Here is an 8,619-nt window from a genome sequence, read left to right as displayed (position 1 = left end):
ATGAACCTCCCTCCCCATTTATTTAGATCTTTAATGTTTTTCAAAAGAGTTTTATAATTTTCTCCATAAAGCACTTACATAGTTTTTGTTAGATTTATTCATTTCAGTTTATATTTTTGCATGATTATCTTTTTAATAATTACTTTTTTATTTGTTACTGATTGTAGAAAGTCATTGACTTTTGTGTATTAACTTCTTATTCAGCCACCTTGCGGACTTATTAAAACTAATAATTTCTCTATAGATTTTTATGTTTTCCATGTAGCGATAATATATATGAATATTGAATGTTTGATTTATTGTTTTCCAATCCTTATACCTTTAGTTCTCTTTCTCCAATACAGTGCTGAATGAAAATGTTAGCAGACATTCTTTTTTTGGCCTCAAAGGGAAAACATTCAATGTTTCACATTAAATAGGATTTTTGTTGCCAGTTTTCTGTAGATACTCTTTAGGGGTTGAGGAAATTCTACTAGATTTCTAAGGATTTTTTTTATATTTATTTTTTTCATGAATGAATATTTAAATTTATCAAAAATTTTCCATTTACTGAGATGATCATGTCATTTTTCTCCTTAAATCTTTGAATTATATGAATTGGTCTTCGAACATTAAAACAGTCTTGGATTCCTGCAATAAGCTGAACTTGGTCAAGATTGTTTTATATGTTGCTGGAATTGTTTGCTGATTTTTTAAGAAGAGTTTTGTGTCTATGTTCGTCAGTGAAATTGTCTCATAATTTTTCTTTCGTACACTGTTCATATCAGTTTTGGTATTAATTTTAGTATAAAATAAATTGGGGAGTGTTTCTTCCTTTACTATAATTTTAAAGAGTTAATATTGGAGTTAAATATTGGAGTTATTGGGCTTCCCTGGTGACGCAGTGGTTGAGAGTCCGCCGGCCGATGCAGTGGACACGGGTTCGTGCCCCGGTCCAGGAAGATCCCATATGCCGCAGAGCGGCTAGGCCTGTGAGCCATGGCCGCTGAGCCCGTGCGTCCGGAGCCTGTGCTCCGCAACGGGAGAGGCCACAACAGTGAGAGGCCTGCGTACCACAAAAAAAAAAAAAAAAAAAAAAAAAAAATTGGAGTTATTTGTTCCTTGAATGATAGAAGTTACTAATAAAACCGTCTGGACCTGGCGTTTTCTTTGTGGTGAGATTTTAAACTACTGATTCAATTTCTTTCTTCTTTTTTAAAAATATTTATTATTTATTTATTTTAGCTGTGCCGGGTCTTAGCTGCGGCATGCGGGATCTTTTAGTTGCAGCATGCAGACTTCTTAGTTGCGGCATGCGTGCTTCTTAGTTGCAGCATGCGTGCAGGATCTAGTTCCCTGACCAGGGATCGAACCCAGGCCCCCTGCATTGGGAGCATGGAATCTTACCACTGGACCACCAGGGAAGTCCCTGATTCAATTTCTTTAATGGTTATAGGATTATTCAGATTTTAAATTTCTTCTTGAGTCAGCTTATTTTTCTAGGAATTTGTCCATATGTTTCTGTTTTCAAACTTATTGGCATAAAATTGTATATAATATTCTCCATCTTTTCAATCTATGTGGCACCTGCAGTTATATACCATTTTTCATTCCTAATATTATGCCTTCTGTTATTTTTTTCTTGATCAATTTTGACAGGTTTGTTAGTGTTATTAATCTTTTAAAATAACATAATTTTGGGACTTCCCTGGTGGTCCAGTGCTTAAGACTTTGTGCTTCCAATGCAAGGGGAGCAGGTTCAATCCCTGGCTGGGGAACTAAGATCCCACATGCCACGCAACTAAGATCCCAGATCCAATATGCCACACAGTGTGACCAAGAAAAAAGGAAAAAAAACAACAACCATACTTTTGGTTTTGTTGATCCTTCTGTGTATGTTTATTTTATATTTCATTATTCTCTGATCTTATTTATATAATTCCCTTTCTTCCAACTTTCTTTGGGTTTGTTCTACTATGTTTTTCTATTTTTAAAAACTCATTATGTAATAGAAACATAAAAGTATACATTTTCTACTAGCACAGTAATGCTTTAGGTAAACTCTATAAGTTTTAACATGTAGTACTGTTGTTATTGTAGAATTCTAAGTATTTTTAAAATTTCCACTGATTTATTATTTAACCCATGACTTTAAAAAATACGCCTCTTAATTTCCAAACACGTTTATTCCCCCTAGTTTTCTGTTTGTAATTGAGTTCAAATTTAATTGTACTGTTGTCAGAAAAAGTGGTCTATCAAACTTTTGAAATTTGTTAAGACCTGAATATAATTAAATTTCTTAAATGTTCCATGCATTTCTGAAAAAATGTATACTCTAAAATAGTTGGGGGGACTTCCCTGGTGGTGCAGTGGTTAAGAATCTGCCTGCCAATGAAGGGGACACAGGTTCGATCCCTGGTCCAGGAAGATCCCACATGCCGCGGAGAAACTAAGCTGGTGCACCACTGCTGAAGCCTGCGCACCTAGAGCCCATTGCTCCGCAACAAGAGAAGTCACCTTAATGAGAAGCCCACGCACCGCAACGAAGAGTAGCCCCCGCTCGCTGCAATTAGAGAAAGCCCGCGCACAGCAACAAAGACCCGACACAGCCAAAAGAATAATAATAAAAATAAAATAGTTGGGTCCAGTGGTATACGTAACTTTAAAAAGTTAAACACCTTATGGATAAGAAAACTTCCAAACTGTTTTCTAGAGAGTTTGTACCATTTTACATTCTGACTGGCCTTGCATGTGAGTTCCAGTAGCTCCACATCCTTGCCGACATTTGGGATACTCAGTCTTCTTAATTTTAGCCATTCTAGTGGTGTATAGTGGGATCTAATTGTGGTTTTAGTTTGAGTTTCCCTGACAACCAATGATGTTGAGCATCTTTTCATCTTTTCATGTGTTTATTTGCCATCTGTATATCTTCTTTGATGAGGTGTCTATTCAAATCTTTTGCTGTTTTCTAACTCAATTGTTTGTCTTATTGAATTATGAGTTCTTTATATATTCTGAGTTTAAATTCTATATATTATTATGTATAATATATTCTTCATAATATATTTAACATATTCTAGACACTGAACTTTAAAGAACTTCATCAAATGTATTTGTTGCAAATATTTTCTCCCAGTCTTACTTCCACTGTAGCCATGTGACTTGTTCCCATCAATGACATGTGAGTGGAAGTGACGTGTGATGCTTGTGGGTCAACTTTTAAGAAGCAATGAAGCTTTTCCACTTTTTTGTTTTCTTTCCACTTGCCATAAAGAGGCCCCAGGGGATGGTAGGGCCACAAGATGGAAGGAGCTTGGGTTCCTGTGTCACCACATGGAGAAAAGCTGCCTGTCCACCAGGAACACTGAGATTTACTGAGGTGAGAAATAAATTCCTACCATACTCTGGAGTTCATCTATTATAGCAACTAGTGTTCCTCTAACTAATACCTGCCTGCCTTGATTGAATTGGAGACTAAAAGTGAATTTCTAATCAGAATGATATATGTGCCTCCTCTTCAACAGATTTTTGTGTCAAGACCGTCTGAAGCTATTTCCAAAATCTGTTCTTCTAGCCAGGTCAATTTATTTGTTATGGAATGATTGCTAATGTGGTTTGAGAAACTACTTAAGTGAACCTTTTATTAAGTCTTTCCAGTGTTTCTTTACAATGTTAAAATAATTTTGGTGAGTTCTTCACTTGAGTTCACAACCAGGTCCACAGTGGAAAGGTTTTCAGTATTGGTTGGTTGGTTGGTTGGGTCAATGAAGTTGCTTCCGGGGCTTTAGGAGGGCTGTGTCTGATACGGCCTCCCTTTAGCGAGGGCTCCATGCCAAGCACTTTGCATGGTTTCTCTTTCAGGCCTCATAACACCATTAGGAGGTAGGAAGTATGACTCCTATTTTAAGGACAAGGAAATTGAGGCTCAGATGAAAGCAAGTCACTTGCTTAAGGCTGCACTGAGACTCGAACATGGGTGTGTCCAGCCCCAGACTTGCATTCTGCTGTCCTGGTGGGAATCAAACTGAACAGGAGGCCATAGATCCACCTTATTTTTCCCAGAGCACCCTATCCTGGGCTCCTTGCAGAGGGTCTCAGCCATCAGCCAGATTGTCCTCATGACCAGGGCCTGGGGCTACCTCAACAACCAGTTCCTTTTTCCTTTTGCGCTTCAACCTGCAACAGAGCCACGGGGATGTTATAGACCCTCAGCAGGGGGAGAACCTGTGTGTGCTCGTGTACATGTGCGCATGCATGTACACGTGTGCCAATGACCTGTGGAATCATAGACAGCCATTAGCCTTCTCTCTTCCTACTCTCCCTCCCCTCTGCCACCATCCCAGCTCTTCACATCCACTGGACAACGGATGCTTCCTACTCTGGGGGAAGCATGGCTGAGCATCCCAAGAGAAATCATAGTGTCAGTCTTGCTCTGGGCATCGCCAAGGAGGTTTCTGGAAATATGACTCCTATTTTAAAGCTAAGGAAATTGAGGCTCAGATGAAGGACGTTTCTGGAAGTCACTTTTGGGACTTGTCCAAACACTATGGTTACAACTAGGTCTAAAAATAAAATCCTGTAAAGAAGAAAAGAAATGGGATTATGAGTTTTTTCTTTAGTTTCAAATTTTTCTGTGATGTGGTTTTATTTTTATAATTACAAGTGATGAAAAATGCAATGAATTGCGCAAGCTGTATGTTGCTTCTCCATGGGAGAAACACCTGCAGGCAGCTCAGCTTTGCTCCCTGCCTGGGTTTAAGTAGTAACACTGCATTGACAAGGAGGTTTTAGAAATTCTTTGTTATTGTGGTAAAATATCTGGAACATGAAATTTACCACTGTAACATTTTTAAGTGTACGGTTCAGTGGCATTAAGTACATTCACACTGTTGTGCAACTATCACCGCCATCCATTTCCAGAACGTTTTCATCATCCCAAACTGAAGCTCTGTGCCCATTAAATGCTAACTCCCCATTCCCTCCTCCTTCCGGCCCTTGGTAACCTCTATTCTACTTTTGGTCCCTATGAACTTGACTATTCTAGGTACCTCATATAAGTGAAATCATATAGTATTTGTCCTTTTGTGTCTGGCTTATTTCACTTAGCATGATGTCTTCAAGGTTCCTCTGTGTTACGGTGTATACTCGATTCTCCTTTTTTTTCGGCTTGAATAATATTCCATAGTATGTATATACCACATTTTGCTTACCCATTCATCTGTCAATGGCCATTTGGGTTATTTCTACCTTTTGGCTATTGTGAATAATGCTGCTGTATGGGTGTATACACATGGGTGTATAAATACATGTTTGAGTCTCTGCTTTGAATTCTTAGGCATGTATACCTAGAAGTGCTGTCAAGGAGGCTTTCGTTTTTTAAATTTATTTATTTATTTATGCTTGCATTGGGTCTTCGTTGCTGCGTGCGGGCTTTTTTCTAGGCTTCATGGCGTGTGGGATCCTCCCGGACCAGGGATCGAACCCATGACGTCTGCATCAGCAGGTGGATTCTTAACCACTGCACCACCAGGGAAGCCCCTCGAGGAGGTTTTTAGAACTCATTTTTAGGACTTTCCCAGGAAAGTAGTTTGGATTTCCTCAGCTATGGCCACTCTTTGTCCTTTGAATGTGGATTTTTAGAAATTTCTAGCAGTTTGGGAAGGCTTAAACATCGATTTAAAAATGCTTTATTAAAGCAAAGCTGAGAAGTAAGGACACGTGTCTGCCTTTCCTGGTGAAGGCTGAGAGGGGGTGAGGGCCTGCCCAGAGTTCAGAGTAGTAGTCACAGGGCCAGGGTTCAAGCTCAGATCTGTCTGAGCTCAAAGCTATGCTTGGTCTGTTACCACGTTCTCCTATGTGAAAGCAATTTGTTGGGCTGTCAAATTGGGGGATGCCATTTTGGATCAAAAAGGTATGATATGGAGACTAATTTTAAAATGTTCATTATATTTTCCAATCAAAAAGAAAAATAAATGATCAAGGTCTAAAATTTGGAACATAGAGAAAAGCAGAAAGAAACCAGTTACCCGTGGCTCTGCCACTGACTGTCAATTGTATCTCTCTGTACAACGTTTAATTGCATTTTCCCCACAGTTCAGATGGGCACGGTGTTTACTTGATCACGCCAGGCCGAGAAAAGACAAGCATTTAATAACCTTAACGAAGCTGAGCCTTTCATTTATAAAGGCTTTGCATTGTCAGGAGATGGGAGGGGGCGTGGCAGCTGCGGAGACGCAGCGCTTGGACCTCCCTACGAGAAAGAACTTGTGAAGTTCTTTCAGCTGCGAAGAATGAGCTTAGCTGATCGCCTCCAGCTGCAGCATTTAAGCCAGCTTCGCTCGTCCCTGGCGGCTCCCAGGCCAAAGACTGAGTGTGGCGGAGACACCGGCACCCACCATTTCTGCCCGTTGGGAGACCCCTCTAATGGGCAGCTTTGCTTCACTCCCCACTGGGTTGCCCAAGACTTTGCATGATCTGCACTGTGGTCTGAGATGTTCCCGGCCCTATTTTTCTTCCTCTTGCATTTCTTTTCACAGGATAGGATCTGCATGGCCCTCTGAAGGCTTTCCCTGCCCAGTCCTGCCTCCTCAGCCTTTATCTTTCATAGTTATGGCCCTCCACCAAATCTTTCACTCCTAACGCCAGCTCTGCCTCTAAGTCCAGCATCTGCTTCCTCGACGACCCATATCGACATAGGTGGTGACAATGAGAAGTTCTATGCATGTTTCTGAGCTTTTAGTCATTCTACATAAAAGCCAAGCATAGGATTTCTACCTCAAGTAATGTTCGACATACCACCAACTTCGGACTTGACACAACACTTGAAAGTATAAGAATTGAGTTTACGACAAGATGGCCGCCACGTGCCTCGAGCCCCAGAGTCCGAGCTCAGCGGCCTGGGAGCCACGATCCCGGGAGCCTTAGATGCAACCTGAGGCGGATCAAGGAAGGGACCTGAGCAGGGGAGCGGGCCAGGTGAGGCTTAGGGGTGGTGGTGGTGGTATATAGGGCTCTGGCCCTGGGGGCGGTGCTTCTCGGGTCGGGAGAGGGGTAGGGCTTAGGGAGGAGCCTGTGACGGTGGAGGGGCGGGGCCTGGGTAGAGGAGGAGCCTGAGGAGGGGTTTGGGCGGAACATCTGAGCTGGAGGTGGGTCCAGGGATTGAGTTTGTCTAATAAGGAGGCGGAGCCTTTAGAGGGCAGGGCCTCAGGAATTCTAGGGCTACTGAACTTGGGTGGAAGGTTGAGAAGGTGACCCTGAAAGACAAGGGTGTGGAGTTATGGTTGGGGCATGCACGTTGGGGTGGGGAGATAAAAGAAAAAAGAATTGAGTTTTCTGAGTATTTTCCTCAATTAAGTCTTATGTCTTAACATTTTAAGAAGCACAAAATGATGGAAGAGTCTGTAAGAACTCTGAGAAATCATAGAGGAAAGACTAATGAAAGACGGGAGACGAAAGAGAAAGCAACATGGAATGCACGTCCTATAGTAACAAAGATGGCCAGGTAACACTGAAAAAAGAAGGGGATGATTGGAAACAAGACGACTGCTTTCTAGAAGTCCTGGCGGTTAGTAATCAATAAAGTCTGATGAATGTGGAAAAACAGACCACAGTAAAAATGCGTTACAGCTGAGTGTCTTGCAATGCAAGCGAGTGTGAATTAAGTGCTAAACACATAAATATATGAAAGTAGTTGTATCTGTTGTAACTCACGCCACTACAGGAACTTTTAAGAGTTGCTAATAAAATAATAATGCGTTTTATTTATCTGACTCTGTTTGGAAACACAACAGACCGTTTCCAGGTGGCCATGCGGCTTGCCCCCCATGATCAGGAAGGCCAGGCCAGAGCTGGGGTCACACCTTTCTTCCTCATGTGCCTGGTGAACAGCTCTTGCAGTAAACCGTGTCTCAGGCTGATGGAAGCATGTTTGTCCTGACTGCGTGTCTGAGGTCTTGCCTGTGAAACCTGCAGCTGCCCGCTAAGAGGCAGGGGCTCTGTCCTGTTCCTGTCATGAGTGCCCGGGGCTTGCGTCTAGGGCCTTAGGGACCACAGCCCTGGACATTCTCCTCCTCACTGGTCCGTTTACTTCCCTGACACAGAAAAACCCCACTCACACTCCCTCCTCCTCCCATACCCCAGTTCGCCCAAGAACTGCATCTTTGCTTAGCTTGGGGGTTCTCAACCTGGCTACCCCATGCACTGACGCCCAGCCTGCATGCCTGACCATTGAACTCAGAACCTCTGGGGCTGGGGCCAGGCGGCAGCATTTTTAAAGCTCCCCAGGTGATAACAATGTGTGGCCAAGGTTAAGAATCACTGGCTTAGCTAAACCCATTTCCCTGGTGGAAGAAGACAGGAAGGGTACCCTTGCTACAACTTTGCCCCAGGCCCATTCACCGGCCACATCACTGCCCTTGAGGGCAGAGCCGGGTCCCCCTCATCTTGCCCCATTCTTCAGTACCTGCCATAGTTCTTCACATGGAGCAGATGCACACAGCCTTGTCCTCAATGAAATAAAATTGAATTTCTTATGGAAGACACTTAGATTTAGTCCTCCCCATATTCCCACCCAAACCCTCAAATGGGCCAGACAGATGCATGGAATGTGGGGTAAAAAACCCAGGATCAAGATCTGTCTTT

Source organism: Lagenorhynchus albirostris, chromosome 20 (genome assembly GCF_949774975.1).
Source record: "Lagenorhynchus albirostris chromosome 20, mLagAlb1.1, whole genome shotgun sequence".
NCBI lineage: Eukaryota > Metazoa > Chordata > Mammalia > Artiodactyla > Delphinidae > Lagenorhynchus > Lagenorhynchus albirostris.
This window is presented reverse-complemented; position numbering follows the sequence as displayed.